Below are 21,264 nucleotides of genomic sequence, written 5' to 3' on the forward strand. Positions count from 1 at the left end.
AGAACTGGGGGACAGGGTGGCCTTAAAAACAGCAAGGGTCAAACTGTCCGTGCCTTTAAAGAGGCAAAGCGCGCACACGCGAAGAAAATCCACAACCACTTCCAGGACAGCGGAGACACTCGGCGCATGTGGCAGGGCATCCAGGCGATCACTAACTACAAGACAACATCACCTGCTTGTGACCATGATGCCTCCCTCTCAGATGCGCTGAATGACTTCTATGCCCGGTTTGAGGTAGAGAACAACGTGAAGGCGAGGTAGACCACCCCTCCTCCCACTGACCAGGTGCTCTGTCTAACCACAGCTGAAGTGAGGAGAACTCTATGCAGAGTTAACCCACGGAAGTCTGCTGGACCTGACAACATTCCTGGCAGAGTGCTCAGGGAATGTGCAGAACAGCTAGCAGATGTCTTCACTGATATCTTTAACATCTCCCTGAGCAGCAACGTTGTTCCCACGTGCCTCAAGACAACAACCATTGTTCCCGTGCCGAAGAAATCTACTGTCTCCTGCCTCAATGACTATCCTCCCGTCGCGCTCATACCCATCGCGATGAAGTGCTTCGAGAGGCTTGACATAAAGCACATTAAGACCCAGCTTCCACCCTCCCTGGACCCCATGCAGTTTGCGTATCGTCCAAACCGTTCCACAGACGATGCCATCTCCACAACCCTCCATCTGGCCCTAACCCACCTGGACAACAAGGACTCATATGTACGAATGCTGTTCATTGACTTTAGCTCAGCATTCAACACAATTATTCCTCAGAACCTGATCGAGAAGTTGAGCATACTGGGCCTGAACACCTCACTCAGTAACTGGATCCTAGACTTCTTGACTGGGAGACCTCAGTCCCGGATCGGGAACCGCATCTCCAGCACCACCACACTGGGCACTGGAGCCCCTCAGGGCTGTGTGCTCAGCCCACTGCTATTCACTCTGCTGACTCACAACTGTGTAGCAATGCACGACCGTGGTGGGTCTAATCAGCAAGAATGATGAGTCAGAATGCAGAGAGGAGGTGCAACGGTTAACAGCCTGGTGTGGAGCAAACAACCTGTCTCTGAACGTTGACAAAACCAAAAAGATGGTTGTGGAATTCAGGAGAGCACAGAGCGAGCAATCTCCACTGACCACTGATTATTGATGGATCCTCAGTGGAGATCGTCAAGAGCACCACATTCCTTGGTGTTCATCTGGCAGACAACCTAAACTGGTCACTCAACACCAGCTCCATCACGAAGAAAGCCCAGCAGCGTCTCTACTTCCTGAGAAGGCTAAGGAAAAGCCCATCTTCCTCCCCCCATCCTGACCATGTTCTACAGAGGGACCATTGAGCGCATCGGAGTCTCTCTCCCCTCTATCATGAACATTTACACCACACGCTGCATCTGCAAAGCAAACAGCATTGTGGATGACCACACACACCTGTCACACACACACTTTACTCTCCTGCTATCAGGAAAACGGTTCTGAAGCATTCGGGCCACCACATCAAGTTTCTTTCCTCAAGCCATCAGGCTTCTCAATACACAGAACTGAAACTCACACACACTGACTCACACACACACACTCACTCAAATGTGTGTTACCGGACTGTACAACCTGGACTAAACAAACACACACTCATTACCCATCTCAATCCATTCCACCACCATTTATTTATTTACTATTATTTATACTTGACCGTATTACACTCTCTAACTGCTGTTTTTTGCACCTTTCACTTTATTATACTGTTTACATGCTGTTTTTTGCACCTCTTGACTGCTGCTGTTTTTTGCACTACATTGTTTTGGTTATATTCACTCCCGGGTATATTTTTTAGGTTTACTGGTCGGCGCTATATTTGGTTTTTTTTTGTCTTGTCTTGTGTTGTCTGTCTGTACTGTTTTTTTTGTCTGCACTGTTTGCACCAGGTTGCACTCGATGCACTTTATGTAGCTTTGTGTTGTGTTGTAGCTCTATGTTGTTGTCTAGTGTAGCACCAGGGTTCCGGAGGAACATTGTCTCGTTTTTACTGTGTACTGTGTACCACTGTGTATAGTAGAAATGACAATAAAAGCCTCTTGACTTGATTTATGAGATATTATAGTCCTTCTTACAGCTCCACTTGCTATGGCTATTTTTCTCACACCTCTCTTATCAGACCACAGAACTGCTAATCATTCACATTTGTTTTATTATAAAATTGAGCAGATGAGGGTTAAGGGCCCTTGCTCAAGAGCCCAGCAGTGGGTGCTGGGATTTGAACTCATGACCTTTTTATTAGAATTCAAACATCTTAACCCCCTAAGCTACTACTGTCCTCGAATCACCTGGTTCAATGCTCACTGGATTATTTTTTGATGTTGTCACTCTTCACAATGGTGTTCGATTCTATGTAAACTGTGCGAATCCACAATGGGTAAAAATCCCACATTTTCTAAAGATTGTTAAATTCTCCAAACATCACAAGGCCTTATTAATGGTATTCACCACCCATCACCACCACATGATGTGTCTGCAGCCTTGTCCTTTACCTGTAAAAAATGTGATAATAATAGGAGACTATGTTAGGACCTTGAAAGAACTATTCAGGGAACAACAGCTTTTAAATCAATTGAGATTGTTTTGCATGTAGATTTGGCATCCTTGCCATCGCACCTGCATTGTGAAGGCAAATGAAATACACACTTTTAAATAGATGCTTTTTTTTCATTCAAACCAAATGATATCTTCAATATTAAAGCACTTTATTTATAAGTCTTTATGAAATAAAAATTCTATATAAAACATTGCTCTCTAGTTCTGAGTTTTATGTCAGATCCGCATCTGAATTCTTAAACCATTTAACACAGACATTAAATAGGCAACTTGCATCTCACAGAGTGGACACCTAGTAGACCTTTGTCTAGTCCTATCATCAGTATTTGTATAGAAATAAAACGATAATATCAAAAGAACCTTGGAGGTTAATTAGCATTTTTTTATTGCGTTTTCAATTATATAGAGCAACTTACTTTCATAACATCAGCTCTCTGATTAAATAAAAGGCACACCAGAGGTTGTACTTCCTCCAGCAGCTGAAGAAGTTTAACCTACCAAAGAAAATGATGGTGCACTTCTACACCTCCATCATGGTATCCATACCTACCTTCTCCATCACTATCTGGGACACTGCTGCCACTGCTGAAGACAAAAGCAGACTGTAGCATTAGTGTCATTCACTCTGGTGAGAAGGTGATTGGCTGCAATCTTCCACATCTCCAGGACCCTGAATCAGGCTTTTTAAATCACTCCCCTTTGTCAGTAGGTTGCAGATCATCAAGACCAAAACTCACACAACAAAAACATTCTTCCTATTCGAGACACCAACCTGATCAACAACACCAAGTACCTACCATCATCTCTGACCTGCTCTAAACTCTACCATTACAGCAATGTAAACCCCACGCTGTTCATCTCACATGTGTTACATTAACACAATCAACAAGGGCCACTATATTGCAGCCCTGCACCTTGGACTTATTTAGGAAAAATAATCATTGCACTACATTTATATACTTAAATTATTATTTGCACTGCCTCACTTTACATACAATGTACAAACTGTATAGTTAATGCCTTTATATTTATTTATTGTTTACAGAAGTTCTAAGAAGCCATGCATTTAAATTTGTGTTTTCTTTGTTGTTGTTTTTTTTGGTTCACGACTTGTTTTTCTTAGATCTCAGATCTCAGTTTAAGTAAGTTCCTGATCAAAGTTAAAGTGAATGGACCATCTATGATGCTGCATCTAGAACATATTATTTTGCTAAAAAAAAAAAACACAAAAAATGTAGCAATTATAAAGAGGATTGTCATGATCACGAAAAAACAACTTTTGTTATGGTGAGATTACGAGAAAAGAACTTTAATGTGATGGAGCCACTGGAGCGAGGCGTGGTCTGAACAAAGAGTGAAGCCCGTCCCAACAGATAGTATCGGAGGGTAAGGATAGGCCACATGATGGCCAGACACTTCTTTTCTATGGTGCTGTACCGGTTTTCCTGCATCGACAATTTGCGCGCCGCCTTATCCACCACCTGGGACAACACGGCCCCCCCAAACCCCTGTCCTTGCATCAGTCTGCAATATAAAGGGAAGAGAGAAGTTCAGAGCATGTAAAAGTGGGCCACTGCAGAGTGAAGCTTTTACTCACGAAAAAGCCTGTTGGCACGACTCTGTCCACTGGACCGGATCTGGCGCTTCCTTTTTAGTGAGATTGGTCAGCGGGCTGGTGACGTTCGAATACTTAGGGACAAACCTCCAATAATAGCCAGCCAGCCCCAGGAACCCTCTCACCTTCTTTTTGGTCTTGGGTCTCAGACAGGTTGCAATCGCTGCCGTCTTATCAATTTGGGGATGCACCTGCCCATGACCCAAGTGGAAACCCAGATACCGTAATTCCACCCGCCCAAATGCACACTTCTTTGGGTTTGACATGAGCCCTGCTCGCCTCAAGGTCCTCCGGACTGCTCTGAGGTGTTGTAAATGCCGCTGCCAGTTATTGCTATAGACGATTATGTCATGCAAGTAGGCAGCGGTGTACCTGTTATGGGTACGGAGAATTCTGTCCAAGAGACATTGCTGGGGCCCCGAACAAGCCGAACAGAAGTGTAACAAACTGGTGTAAATCGAACGGGGTGGGAAAAGCCATTTTTTTCCCAGGACATAGGATCTGCCAATATCCCTTGGTTTAATCCAGTGTCAAATAAAAGTGTACCGTGCCTAACCAATCAATCAGCTCATAGATGCAAGGCAATGGATAAGCATCGAATTTAGACACTGCGTTGACTTTTCGATAGTCTACACAGAACCAGACCGACCCGTCACTCTTGGGAACCACGCGGCTGCTCCAATTACTGTGAGACTCCTTGACTGCCCCCATGTTTAGCATAGTTTTGAGTTTATTCCGAAATGTGTTTTTTATATGTGTAGCCAGTATGGGCGAATACGCACCATTATACCTGGAGGCGTCTCAATATGGTGTTCTATGAGGTTTGTTTGAACAGGTGGTGGGGGAGGGAGACACATCTGCAAACTCTTGTTGCAACCTCTCTACCTGTGCTCTTTGAGATGGTGAGAGGTGGTCTCCACAGGGAACCAAGGCAAATTCTGATGCGGATATTGGCCTTACCTCCGGTCCCAGCTCCTCCCTCTCAGGAATCACCATTGCTAGAGACACAGGCACCACCTCCCTTCATAGTTTCAGGAGGTTGAGGCAGTACACCTGGAGTGTATCACCTCTATCTTTGTGCTGCACCTCATAGTCAACATCTCCCATCCGCCGTGTAACCTCAAGAGGTCCTTGCTACTTTGCAAGTTGTTTAGAGCTTAAGGTGGGTAGCAGATTGAGGACTATATTTCACGGTAAAAATGGTCACAGCTGCTCATCCATATTATTCAGTTGGGATTGCCGATGTTGAGCCTGTAGCAAATTCCCCAGTGTTAGTTGTCCTAAGGTGTGGAGTTTTGCTCTCAGGTCAAGAATGTACTGAATTTAGTTTTTACTGGTCGAAACCGTTTAATAATTCAAAGGGGGAAAACCCTGTGGAGGCTTGTAAGACCTCTTATACTGCGAATGACAGGGACTCGAGCCACTGACCCCAGTTCTATACTTCCCCATATACAAACCTCCGGATCATGTTTTTGAGGGTTTCATTAAATGGCTCCACTAAGCCGTCAGTTTGAGGATGGTATATGCTAGTGTGGATCGATTTAATCCCCAATATCCCGTACAGTTTGCGTAGTGTTTGTGACATAAAGGCCGTGCCTTGATCAGTCAGGAGGTCTTTTGGGATCCCCCACTGCGTGCGGAAATGCTGCGGAGGGGCATTGCATCCGGATATTACGTTGCATAGTCTACTAAAACAACACAAAACAATATCCACGTGCCGTCCACTCTAATGGTCCGACAAGGTCCATGCCAATTCTTTCAAAGAGGACCTCGATTAATGGTAGGGGGCTCAAAGACACTTTTGGTGTGGCCGGCGGATTCACCAGCTGACATTCCCGACATACCGCACACCATCTACGCACATCGCCGCGAATGCCCGGCCAATAAAACCGGGCCATTAGGTGGTCTAAGGTTTTATCACAGCCCAGGTGTCCAGCCATCGGGTTATGGTGAGCCGCATGGAATAGAAGTTCCCTGCGGCTCTTTGGGACCGACAACTGGGTTGTTCCCTCTCTAGTTTGAGTGTCCTGCGTCACTCAGTATAACGTATCCTTAATAACCGTGAAGTAGGGATAGGAAAGCGTGATGTTTGGCTGGACTCGCTGACCATCAATTATTCTCACCTGGTTGAAAGCGTGTCTGAGGGTTTCGTCTCGTGTCTGCTCAAGGGGAAAATCCCTGAGGGGGATTTCCGGGAGGGATTGGTTTGTCGGTAGCGGAGCTGATGTGGATGGCCCTGGCAGTGCCTTCCCAGCCAACATAGCGCACATCTTACACTGCTTCGCCTCATAGCAGGACCATCCAAACACATTTCCCTTAACACATAAGGAAAAGCGGGCCAATTAATTCCCAGAATCAGTGAATGGGTGAAACGGGACTAACTGCTGCCTCCACTCTATGTTTTTTTCCCCCGAAGCAAACAGTGACTGCTACAAGTGGGTATTCGTGGATATCCTGGTACACACATTTCACCTTCACCAGGCGTGCAGTATTCAAAGCCATTCACAAACCAGCACTTGGCCACAACCCTGCTGCCACAATATCTTCTATCTCAAAAGATGGTGGGACCAGTTGAGAGGTAGCTGGGGAAAGGAGGGAGCATGGTGCAGAGTGGGGTGAGAAAAATGTTGATAAGTATTGGTTCATTTAGGCTTTTGGCTGTGTAGGTAAGCATCAGCATGGTATATTTGATGTGCATCACTCTTGGACACCCGGAGAGAAACAAGAGCGTTGGTATGGTGTGGAAGAACATCTGGCCTACAGTAAGTGGTAAAATGCAAAGACAGAGATTTACATTTATAGCATTTGGCAGATGCCCTTATCCAGAGCGACTGAGATGGGGAGAGGTAAGGGCCTTGCTTAAGGGCCTAGCTTAAGGGCCCAGAAATGGTAGCTTGGTTGTGGTGGGATTTGAAACTGTGACCTTCCAATGCCTTAACCACTGAGCTACCACCTCACCAGAGATAACATCTGGATAGCAGTGTGTGTGAGTGTGTGACTGAAGATTAGTCCAAACTGATGTTTACATTGTTTGCTCAAAGGGTTCGAAATTCCTACACCAATAAAATCTGAAGCACACACACACACACACACACACACACACACACACACACACACACACACACACACACACACACACACAATGAATTAGACAAAATGCATAGATTGTAGTACACCAGAAAGATACATTTTTCAATCATGTTCCACTGAAATAAATAAAGGGATTATTATTTTTTTATACTCGTCCTATAACAAATGAAATCTGAAATTGAAATTCTGTCTATTACAGTATGTCCTCAGTTTCTGTAACTCAGGTATGTCATAATAAAAGAGCAACAAATAGAAATGGCACAAAAGCCTGAAACTCGGCCGCGTCCTCCTCTTTAATAAGACAGCGTCGGAAATGAACGCAGGCCTCCTTCTGATTTGATTAATGAGGGCTCCTGCTGAATATCAATGCTTTTTGTCAGCCTTACAGTCACGTCCAAGGTTATTGTTCTCCTTCTGAATAACTAAATTACAAAGCACAGTTCAATATCATAGATTTTCCCGCTGATTCATACAGCTCTGTTCAAGACGGGTGTGAGATTGCTTTCTGTTTGATGATTGTGAAACTTATGAGCGAAACACAAGAGGTCGGATTTTCACACAGTGATTAATAATATTCACACCGAAATGCCGACATGTTGGTTATTTTGTTCTCAGAGAATCCATAAATTTTTCTTGGATAGAACGTGTTTTTTTCATCTAATTGGACTGAATGTAAAACTAAGTACAATACTCAATGTTGTTCCATGCAAATAATTATGAAATCTAACCAGGAGATAATATTTTCTAATACAGAATATGTAGAACATTTAAATAGGGCTGTAGTGACAAGAACAGGTTTTCATTTAGGAATTGGATAAAGAGCTAAAACACTCAACCCACTTCCAAAAAACATTTGGAAAATGTAAATAAAAACAGAATGCAATGATTTGCAAATCTCATACATCCCTATTTAATTCACAATTGAACATAGAAAGCATGTCATATGTTTAAACTGAGGAAATTTACCATTCTAAGGCAAAAATAAGGTAATTTTAAATTTGATGGCGGAAACGCGTCTCAAAAATGAAGCAACAAGCATTCTGAAAAAAGTAAGAGTTATTAAAATTAAACAGTTGGAGAAACATGGTACAACTAATAAGGTTAATTGTCAACAGGTCAGCAAGATGAGTGGGTATAAATGGTGTATAGAAGTAAAGATGGATGAAGCTTTACAAATTCGTTAGAGTCTGTGTGTACAAATTGTGAAAATTTTTGAATATTTTTTTCTCAACATAGAATTGCAAAACAGTATGTCATCATTTACAACACATGATATAAAAAGCTTCAATTAATCTGGAGCAATTTTAATATCACCAATATTGGATCCTGGTGATCTTCGGGCCTTCAGGCAGCACTGCATTTAAAACTTTCATGATTCTGTAATAAAAATCACCGCATGGGCTCATAAACACCAGAAATCATTTTCTTCGAACACAGTTTGACATTACAAATGCATGTTAAATCTCTATAATGCAAAGAAGTGAACATGATCCAGAAATGCCGCCATTCACTTTTTCACTTTTCCACTTTGTCTAAGTATATTTTAAATGAGCTTTGGCCCAGAGAGGATGGCGGCTTTTCTGGATCATGTTCGTGGGTCATGAATTGGAGTTGAGCGATATGATATCCAACTGCAGATGCAAAATCAAGAAAACAGGTTCATTTTCTAGGGCTCTTGCTGGCATTGAGAGCACTCAAAAGCCTGCTGATAGCTGATTAATTATTAGCGTGAGGTAAGCGAAACATGCTGGATTTATTTACTTTGAGTTCCTCTGTTTCCTGGAAGTATTTTTCAAATGACTCCATACTCTGGAGACCTTCTTTCTGCCTTCAAACATTAGAAATAACAACTGAATAAACAGAGAGGTTCTGTATAAAAGAAGAGAAAAATATTTGATCTTAGGATATCATTACACAACTCTCTGATCTCCCCTTCAGCCACTGCTCGGGGACCTTGGGGTAACCATGGACAATCAATTGTGCTTTTCCTCACATATTGCTAATATGACACACATTTTTCTCCACAACATCAGAAAGATTTGGACATTTTTATCCACACATGCTGCTCAGCTGCTTGTTCAGTCTCTGCTAAACAGGTCTACATCTGAACGCATTTTGTCCTCTACAAATGATCCAAAATTCAGCTGTGCAACTTGTTTATAACCTGCCCGAGTTCTCACACACCACCTCACTGCTGCGTTTTTTTCCCACTAGCTTCTGGTAGCTGCGGCGCATCGTATTTAAAACACTGATGCTTTCCTACAAAGCCAAAAATGGACCAGCACCCTTTTTACCTCAAACTGCACCACGCTGCCTGAGATCATCTAGCACTGCTCGACTGGTCTCACCATCTCTCACGGGAAAAGGTAGGTATACAACAGGACTTTTTTATGTTCTAGCACCGAATGGAATGAGTAAATGTCCCCTAAATGTCTAAAAAGCTTCTAATGACAGGCAAAGACCTCTTCTTGAAACACTTGAACTAGTTTGTTTTATGCATTTATGTACCTTAATTTTATATATATATACTGTATATATATATATATATATATATATATATATATATATATATATATATATATATATATATATATATATATATATATATATATATATATATATATATATATATGTACTGTTTATATAAATTCTGGGAAATAAAAAATATATATATCTCTGGGAGCGAGGAAGTAGATAGAAGTTTATTCAAGTTACACTGAAACACAAAGGACAACAAAGAAAATTTTATTAACACGTAGGTTGTGTGTGTGTTAAGTTTTCATACAATACCATACTGGCCTGAGTCAGAGACTTTCACACTTTATAATTTCATTCAACACAATAATGTATAATGGAACAATACTGTTCATGTAACACTCTTTTCCTCATGAACACCAAACATGGTTCTGATTCTCAACAGTTTTTAATCTCTCAGGTATTTCTGACCTCCTTTAATCTGATTTCAGGGCCACAGAACCAGATCGACACAATAAAAGCAATAAAAACTGAATCTAGTTTTTTCAAAGTCGCAATAACAAGTTTCTCTCAGACACCTTGCCATACAGTATGTGCACTGGAGCGCAAATAACAGTTGATAATTCTGCAGATTTAGACATAATAATGTCAGTAACAAACAAAACGTTATGATTTATGAACAGACGACACAAACCTTAAAGCCTTGTGCTGAATTTAATTTCTCAACATTAAGAGAAATTAGAGCTTGGAGCTTGAAGTGCCCTGAGGAAATAAAGATTAACACATATTGGGATTTAGCATGTATGAATACATTGAAATATGAAAAAATAAAAAATAAATAAAAAAAACAACAAATAGGCAAAAATAGATTTGAATACTATACCTAAAAACTGATAATGAGAATAATATGTAGAATAGGATAAGATGTAAGACTTCTGAGTGGAAGATTGTGGTTTCAAGTTCCGGCACCACCAAGCGGCCATTGCTGGGCCCCTGAGCAAGGATCTTAACCATCAATTGTTTAGATGTATAACTGATATATCTGTAAGTCACTCTAGGGGCATTGTGTAAATGATTTCACAGCAGGATTCACTTCTATTCCAGTCCTCAATTTGCAATGAACACTTCATCTGTTACCTGTTTCGTTTTGTGTGTTTTAGCTACTCTCATGTAAAATTCCCATTTCTGGCAGTCAGTCTTCTCCACAGTGACATACATTTATCTTGACCAAATGAGGATTAAGGGCCTTGCTCAAAGGCCCAACAATGGCAGTTAGATAGTGTTGGGATTTAAACTTACAACCTTATTATCAGAATTCCAATATCTCAACCATGTCCACCTGCTAATGTGAGTTCTTTCGTCGAATTCTGTCATTCTGCTTATTTCTAAATTTCTTTCTGACTTTATTCTTTGTAAATATTTCCGATTTCTGTTTCATCTGTTTTGCATTGTTTGTTAAATAGAGACCTGACAGTTCAGGTGACTTGGTTTTTAATCAAATTCCATGTTTACTTCCATCTTTTTCTGAATCAAAGCAAATGGAAACATTTGTTCTGTTGACACAAAATAGCAAGGCCAGGTTTCCAGGACAGGTTTTGTTAGGTTTTCAGAGTGACTCACTTTAAAAACCACTATATTAAAAAATATATATGAACAATTTATGAGATAAACAAATTTAATTAAATTGTATCTGTTGTGCTTTGAACAATGGACTGTGTCTCAAAGCAGCTCTACAGAAATAAAGCGTTTATAAAATTGTATTAAATAATGTATATGTTTGTTCCTTATATTTGTAAGATTAACCCTAATGAGCGAGTCAGTGGCAACTGTGTATTAAATTTGTGTATTTATCCCATGTGTATTTATCTTATATGTGTTAGGTTCCCTGAAAAATTTAGACTTTTCTCGAAAACCTGGCTAAAAACATTTCTCAACTGAAATTAGCACTTAATTCTTAGATTTTTAAAACTATATTCTCCTCCAAAAGAGTTTTACAAACTATTCTATACTTAGTCTATGACCAAATAAAACATTATAAGGATGTATTTCTTGATGTATAAGGGCACTTGCCATATACAATATAAAAACATTTAAGAGAAGATGTCCCTTTAATCGTCCCACAGTGGGGAAATTTGTAGTTTCGTCTCTGTGACAGACATAAACACTGATACAAGGTTTGTATAAATAGCTCTGATGTGGAACTTCATCAATAAGGGAGCTGTGTAAACACACAGAGAAACTCTGGTTTAGATCGGTAACAGATGTATGTGAAGGAAACTGCTGGAGGCTCATCTCTGCTTCACTGCTTCTCTGCTAATGTGCATCTACTCACAGATGACAGAGCAAAACCGGGAACACGCTCGTACATTTTAAGCAGCTGGAGCGTCTGAACAGGTCCAAGCCAGAAAAAGAAAGAGCTGTCAATCACACAGCCGGCACACAGGGGGGTCGTGTCACTGCACAGTGCCAGCTGTACCAGCCTCGTCTTTGAATGACAATGATTGAAATCTCTACACTGAAAAAAGAGCTGCTAAATGAGGCCTTTTTTTTTTTTTTTTAAATAAACGAAATGAAGTTGTTTTTGCCAACATAATTTGGGTTTTAACTTTACATGTATGCACTTGGCAAACACACACTCTTAATTACAGTGGTTTAGAAGACGAGCCTGAAGCAGACTCACACATGCACAAAAAGTTCCACAAGCTACACAATATGAAAACATTTTTGTGGGCACCTGAAAATAAGTTTGGTATGTGATTCTTAATATCATATTCCACATTACTAAAGTCAAGCACTTATGTAGGTGTGGTGAGGAGGCCTGTGGTGAACTCAGCGTTTCATTTAATCCCAAACGTGTTTATTAGAATTGAGGTCAGATCTTTATAACAGGCCAATCAAACTTAACACGGCAATCGTTGTATATAAAACTTATATCTTAATGGAGCTGGCTTTGTGCACAGGAGGATTGTCATGTTGGAGCATGTTGGGTTTTGTACTACAAGTGAAAAGAAAATTTTATGCTACTACATACAAAGACATCTTATACAATTGTGTGCCTCCAACTTTGTGGTTATAGTGTGGGGAAGAATCACATATGGCAGGGAACGTCAAGTGTCCAAATACTTTGGTCCAGTTAGTGTATGTTTAAGTTAGTGTATGTTTAATGGCATTTTGTTAAACATGTGTAAATATACTTGTTCGTCAGTTATAAGCTATGTAAAAATACAAAGAAGTATTAAGATGACTCACAACAGTAAACATCTACTGCAGACAATATCTAAAATACGTGTTAATATGAACTCAGTGACTCACTATGAAGGAATTTAGAAGCGATTCCCAAAAGTTCTTTATTCAAGTTCAAGTTTATTTCTATAGCACTTCTCACAATGGACATTGTCTCAAAGCACTAAATTCATCGAGATCGAAACGAGATTTATAGTCCATTTTAGGGATCAAAAGGCAGGCGGGGTTTACAGAGTATAATCCATAATTAAACAGTGAGAAACAACCCAGGGTCAAATAAATAAGAAAAACATGTCAAAAAGGCCAAGGAAGTTCAACCCCAATTTAAAAAAGTTGGGACAATTTTTCAAATGTAAATACAAACAGAATGCAGTGATTTGAAAATCTCAAAAACCCAAATTTTTTATACAGAATAGAAACGTTAACAACATATTGAATGTTTGTTTACTGAGAAAATTTACCATTAAAAAAAAAAAAAAAAAAATCTTTCTGATTTGATGGCTGCAACAAGTCTCAAAAAAAGTTGGGACGGGGCAAAAAAAAAGTCTGAAAAAATAATTATTAAAACAGTTGAAGAAACATTTAGCAACTAATGAGGTTAATTGACAACAAGGTCAGAAAAAATGATTGGGTATAAATAGTGCATCATAGATAGGCAGAGTGTCTCAGAAATAAAGATGTGCAGAGCTTCAATAATCTGTGAAAGATTGTACAACTTGTAAACATTTCAGGATAATGTTCCTCAATTGCAATTGCAAAACAGTTAAATATCTTATCATTTACAGTCCATAATGTTATCAAATGTTTTAAAGAATCTGAAGAAATCTCTGCACAAGGGACAAGGGCGAAAATTACTATTGGATGGCTGTGATCTTCAGGCCCGCAGGTGGCACTGCATTTAAAACAGTCATGAAAATTACTGCATGGGCTCATAAACACCTCCCAAAGTCATTTTCTGTAAACACAGTTTGCCATGTCATCCACCAATGCAGGTTAAATCTCTATCATGCAAAGAAGAAGGCATGAACATGATCCAGAAATGCTGCCATCCTCTCTGAGCTAAAGCTCATTAAAAATGTACTAATGAGGCAAAGTGGAAAAGTGAAAAAGTGGATCATGTTCACGCATGCCTTCTTCTTTGCATGCATTTCTATGTTCTATTGTAAATAAAATATGGGTTTCTGAGATTTGCAAATCATTGAATTCTGTTTTTATTTCCATTTTTCAACTAAGAAAACTAAGACACATACTACAGGCTTGTGAGTAAAGAAGATTTTTCACTTTTAATAATTATCTTCGCTTTATGTGTGAGGCAAGTAGTTTACACAAATACTGTAACTATTTGACATCCTTATAATCGATGTGGTAGTTATCAAGGAAAATTTAATGCAGGTTGTGTAAGATGAGCAGATCAGTCTCAGTAGCAGAGTGTGTGTGATGGCAAACATCAAATAGGCAAAGTGCAGGAAGCGTGACAGAGTGCAGAGGAAGCAAGTGGCTAAGCAACAACTTATACTAAGACATGGACTTATCAGAGATAAGTACACACACATATACTCTCTGTCTCAGTCTTTCTCTGACTCTCTCAGTTTTTCTCACACATTATTCTACCCACTATAAACACAATAAAAAAAACTGACACCAAGTTGGTATTTTTTCCTCTGCAAAAAAGGGGCCAAAAATGGCAAAACTGAAGCTTTTAATGTTCTTAACATCACATCATTGGTCAGATAAACTAACACACTCCTGAAATTGAAAAGGTTTTCATTTGCCCCAATTAACTTTTTGAATAAAAAAAAAAATAATAAAGGAAGAAATAAAGGAATTAGATCTAAGCAAAAATCTAAAAAAAGAAAATCTTACTAAAGTATCTAAATATTTAATTCTTGATCATTTCCTGATGAATAATTTGTTGGTAAAACACACACACACACACACACACAGTTTGCAATGCACACAATAACCTGAACATTTGTTCTTCTCGCATTCAACAATTGATTTGATCCAGAGTGACTTGCATTATCTCAAAAACTCAACTGAGCAGATGTGGATTAGGGGCCATTCTTAGCTGTGTGAGAAAATCTTGGCACAAAGAACTTATAAAAAAATTTTTATTATGAATATTAAAATTGGTCTTTTTTTTTCTTAATCAGAATAAACTTTCTTTTGGCTTCCCCCGTTAGGGGTCGCCACAGCGGATCCTCCGCACGTTTGATTTGGCACAAGTTTTTACGCTGGATGCCCTTCCTTACGCAACCCTCCCCAATTTATCCGGGCTTGGGACCGGCACTGAGAGTGGCTGGGGTTGGTTCCCTGACCGGGGAACCCGGGTCGCAGCGGTGAGAGCGCCGCGTCTTAACCACTAGACCACCAAATTAAACATGCGGATGATCCGCTGTGGCGACGCCTAATGGGAGAAGCTGAAAGAAAGAAAGAAAGTAATGAATAACAAACATCTACATTCTCCTGATATATGAATGCACAGATAACATGTCATACCGGGGTCTGCATATAAATATTTTTTTTTTTTAATACAAGATATATGCTGCATTTAAGGTGACCTGTGTGACACAGCTGAAGTGATTGTGTTACAACAGGGAATAGACGGCTCCACAACCAGTGTTATGGAAATGGCGATGCTGCAACGAGTCGTTCGAGGTGTTTTGAGAAGCACGTGCGCTTGAAGAGCAGAAGAATATCACTGAAGGACGACAAGAGATCAGGAAGACCTTCAATGAGCTTAAACCCCAAAAATGTTGAAACCATTTGGCAAATATTGAATGATGATCATTGGAGAACAATCCACACATTCTCACCTCTGCACCCACCCCACTTGCCAGATTTGACTATTGTGGACTTCGCCCTCTGCCCAGAAAATGCAGCTCAAAGGTCACCATTTTGACACTACTGCTGAGATCGGAGAAGTCCCTTCACAGTCTTTAAAAGGAAGACTTTTAGGACACATTCCAGAAGTGGCAGGAACGCTGGAAGCACTGTACTGCTATGCAAAGGGACTATTTTAAAGGTGATAGTGTGTAAATGTAGATAAATAAAGTACTTTCTTGTAAACAGAGTTAGTCTTGAAACTTTTTGATACCACCTTGTATCAGCTCTAATAGGAAATAAAACAAAGACAGGGTGATTTAATTAATCATATTGGCCAGAAAATAGCCTCTCTTTATTTTAGGAGGCGAACAGGCTTTCAGTGAACAGAGACTTCCGTCTGGCCACTTTGCTATTAAGCTCAGAGCAGTGAAGTGTTACAGTAATGGCTGACCTTCTGCAAGTTCTCCACACATGATCAGCAGAGCTCAACCAAAGTAATGATTGAGTTCTCGGTCATCTCTCTTACAAAGGCCCTTTTTTCCTGATTGGCCAGTTGGGCCAGGGAGATGGTTTTAGTCAGAGTCCTGGTAGATTTAAACTTCTTCCATTTAAGAATTATGGAGGTCTATGTGCTCTTGGACTTTTTTTGTACAGTAACCCTTCCCAGATCCATGCGTCAACACAATACTGTCTCAGCTCTGCACTTTGTTCCTTTGACCTCATCCCTTGGACCGTATATTCTTATCAAATAATGTTCATTAATTTACATAAGCCAAGGGTGAATTCCAGTTTTTTGTTTTGAATTAATTTGAAAATGCATCACAGTATATGTGTTTTTCTTAATGATGATGCTAGAAACACAGTCACTGTACTAAGCTGAACATGCAAATGAACGCTAAAGAGACAAATACAGTGCAGGATTTATTTTCACTCACCCATTAAATGTGAAACATCCATAAATAATTTATCGTTTCGGTCGGAGTTTAACCCAGCGTCTCATTTTACTGCCGTTATGTTATGTCAATGACAAATATCACCTTGCTTGGTGGATTTTAATGGCATAAATCTGCAAATGATGAAGAGAGGAATCATAAAAGAAAAGAGAGTTTGCTTTCAGTGAATAGCAATAACCTGGGTGGAGATGTCAGTCAAACCTATAGCTATCAATTTAAAACATATGAATAAATAACGAGTCTCGGACGAGTGACTTGTTTAATATTAAAAACTCGACTGTATGCAAGGATCCAAAAAAACTGCAGAAAGTTTGCACTTACAGAAAGGTGCTTTGAGGTGTTTGCGTACGAGTTTCTTACCAAAGCACAAGATTGTATTAATGCATTCGTATCGTTTTTAGAGTAATACCTATGGTGCCATTTGTTTCTGATCTTTACTGGAATAAAATTCATCCAGGACCTGAGTCAGTATGTGGAAACAACCCTAGAAAAGACAAAACTAGGTCATATGCAGGACTAAGTAGGACCTACACACAGGACGACACTGTATAGCTCTAACGATGGAACATACAAACACAGATCTTTTTTCCGTGAAAAAAAGCAACATCTGGATCTGATCTTGGATCAGTTTTAAGAAACCATTTACCACTTAATTGTTTTCATGCCGGGATGCCATTTTAACATAAGTTGCTTTTCTTCAGTGTGTTTCGTTCCAGTTCCCATAGACCTGTGTTAACCCTAAAATGCAATATGTGGGTGTGTACTGTTGTGGTAAATTGTAATTTAAATTAACTCAATTTTGGCAGGGGTTTCCAATGTTTTTTTGAAGGTGTGTAAAAAATGAAGGAGTAATTGTCTTTATTTTCTTTTTCTAATCTTATTTTTCTTACTTTTACTTCTTCTCTTCGTCTTTTTTTTTTCTTCTTCTCCTCCTCTATTTTACAATGCATCATAAGACACTTCAAATAAATCACTGGTTAATAACTGGTGTTTCTTAGCATCAACTACTTCAAAACGATTCTTCTTCTGTTCCTTTTGCTCCTTGTTGTTGTTGCTATTCTTCTTTTTCTTTTTTCCTTCCTCTCCTCCTCCTTCTTCTTCTCCTCCTCCACTTTCTCCTCCTATTCTTCTTTTTCCTTTTCTTCTTTTTCTTCTTCTTCCTTTTGTTCTTCTCCTTCTTCTCCTCCTATTCCTTCTTTTTCTCGACTTGTGTTACATTTAAAATGCATTATGTGGGTATGTACTGTTGTTGTAAGGTGAAATGTATTTTTAACTCCATTTGTGGGATTTTTCAAAAAAGGTCTGGATAAAATAGAGTAATGGATGTTTCACATGACGGAAGTGCTGTTATACAGGTATCACACTGCAATACTTCATATGTAACACCGGTTAATCAGTGAACTGGTGTTTTTTATCATCATAGTAATCCAGAGAGACTCGGGCTGCTGCTATGACTGCATCCCTGGCAAGTGTGCGGTTTGTGGTGGTGGTGTGTGAAGAAATCCACATGAACACAATTATGGCAAAAACGGCCTTATGGCTGACGAATTAAGTGAACAGATGGGAAAATGAATCTGCTCCATTAGATTCCAGCATGATTCCATTGCTGTAAAACTCAGCTGGGTATTCAGTTCAATAACTCTGTGTGGTCTCTTCATTTGCCTAATAAACACTGTACAGGAAAAAATGAATGAGTGAAGATCTTACAATAAAATACACCCGTTATAACGCTTGCGATCAAATCAGTATGTCACAGCAAAGCTCCACAGCTTTTTATTATCAACTAAAATCCATATCAATAAAAAAAATTGAAAAAAGGCCCAGCATTGATGGATTCCTTTTCTTTATTGGGATTAAAACGTCTTCTCGAGTGGAAACTGATTCTGGCAGGATTTGTCATGTTTGCGATTCAATGACTCCATTAAACTGAGGCTCCGTATTGTTCAGGTTTAAAAGAATAATGCCAACCCCTCATACCCCCACCCCACATACACACACACACACACACACACACACACACACACACACACACACACACACACACACATATATATATATATATATATAATTTCCTCTATCATCCTGCGACACGAAATATCATTCACCTTCCCTGTGTTTTGTGTGCGTGTATGTGCGGGAGAGATTAAATTATCCGACGTGCTCTTGGTGCGCTGTCTGGCTGACGAGCATTACCATAACGCGCCTCTCTGCTTTGACACCGAGTGGAATTGCAATTACTCCATCTCTATTGCTCTTGTCACTTCGTAGGCGAATGGAGGGCGAAGATAACATTCTTCGTTTCTCGGCAATGACATAATCACGGGTGGATTAGCACCGGATTTGAGGGAAGTCGGCTAAAAAGAGACAGAGGTCGGCTTCCCTCCTTCTTCCTGTTCCTCTCTTAATATCATAACTCTATCTGGCGGTAAAGAACAGGCCCTGGCTGTTGACTTCCTCAGATCGGATGAGTGTGTTGTCCAGCTCGGTATAAAACACTATCAGCTTTCCTGCTGCTGATTTCGGTCCTTGTTAATGCGCAGAGAAATGGTTATCGGTGTTGGCGCGTGGGTATCAGTACTGTCCATCTCCTGGTGCTGAAATTGTGTAAGCCTCTCCCTGACACCACATGCACACAGAGTCACAGATACAAGAGTGAACTGTCACAAGCAATTGTACAATTGACATAAATACACAAATAAAAGACAGAAAAGAGAACGGAGGATACTTGTTTCAAATTTCTGGCGTCTGGAATTTCCTCAGGACTGCTTTCACACAATACCAATAAAACAAGACTTTACTGATCCAATCACAAGTAATTGCTCCTGGCCAACAAAGGAGGGTAAACACACAAGGAGTTAGTCACCGGTGTTCTCCAGGGCTTATTGGAACTGAAGCAATCGCTAAGATGTCAATTTTCTTTAAAGACACATAATAAGAGGACAGGTTTTTTCCTGGCTGCAAACTCCAGATCTTGTTGACATGCTTTAATACATGAGGAATTGAAGCTGTTTTTTTTTTTTTTTTCTTTTCTTTACCTTTTATATCCGAAATACAATTAAAAACAAAATTTTCTGGCCTCATTTCAGTCCAAGACAGCTCTCATTAATACAGTAGAATGCCATTAATAAAACAAAACTGTAAAGCCCTATTGAATATTTCAGCCAGAAGAATAAAAAACAGACTACAGGGCTATTAGCAGAAAGGCCTTGCTGTCAAACTGCCTCTAATTGTGGTAGATTAGTGTGCAGGCAAGCGTGTCGGATTCGTCTTAAGAAAGGTGCAGAACAGGAGCAGGGGCAGAAAAAATAAAAATATTTCTGTACAAGAGCCTCCGATATTTCTGTCCCTGTCATCATCAAGCTTCTGTGTTGACTGGCTTTGGACAGTGCAGCCTGCCTGAGGCAAAAAGCACATAAAATCACAGAAAAACAGAGCAGCTCACAGTTTCTCGCTGAGTGTCAGCAGTGCATCACTGCAGCTCAAACCTCAAGCTTTAGTGGCATGACATCAATATTATAACGTTTTTTTCATACGGTGAGTAAACAAAAAAAAAAAGAAAAGAAAGAAAGAAAGAAACAGATCAAGACATATCAACTTCAACAAAAAGGATTCTTCTTCTGCTGCATCTAATTCTGCTCCTTGTTGATGTTGTTGTTCTTCATCCCCTTTTTCTCATCTTTCTTCTACTTATTTTTTCTCTTCTCCTCCTTCTCCACCTTCTTTTTTTCTCCTACTTCTTCTACTTCTTTTCCTCTATTTTATTTTATTATTATTACAATTAACTATATACAGTATACTGTATATTAATATCTTTAATGTTTTGGACATGTGCAGAGGAGGGACATGGGGTACATCGGGAGGAGAATGATGAGGATGGAGCCACCTGCAGGGAGGAAAAGTGGAAGGCAAAAAAGGAGGTTCATGGATGTGGTGAGGGAAGACCTGCAGGTAGTTGGTTTGAAAGAGGCAGATGTAAAGAACAGAGTAGTATGGAGACTGATGATCCACTGTGGCCACCCCTAATAGGAGCAGCCGAATGAAGAAGAAGAAGAAGAAGACTGAATATTATTATCTTTGCGCGCACGCATTTCAGCACCATGGACAGCGCCATGTGCGTAACTTGCATTCAGCAGTCAGTATTCTGACATTCTGACATCCAAATTCAGCTCTTTGTAGGCTGTCAGTGAGTGTTTGTTGATTATGTGCAGTGGTGCTTGGAGATGATGTAGTAAACAAATAGTTTAGTTATTTGAGCTGGAAAAAAAAGTTAAATATTGTGCATATACAGTATGTGAACATTCATGTGCTGAGATGATGGATAGATTGTTGCCTGAGGGAGAAATGAATCATAGAAGGAATCAACATATTTTATAAAGCAGTCACATATGCCTACATGAACACACAAGCACACTTTTCTTGGTTGAGATGTTGCTGGACAGATTAAATACAGTGGAACCCCGTTGTACGAGCAACCTA

This window comes from Silurus aristotelis (assembly GCF_946808225.1).
Source record: "Silurus aristotelis genome assembly, chromosome: 4".
NCBI classification, from domain to species: Eukaryota; Metazoa; Chordata; class Actinopteri; order Siluriformes; family Siluridae; genus Silurus; species Silurus aristotelis.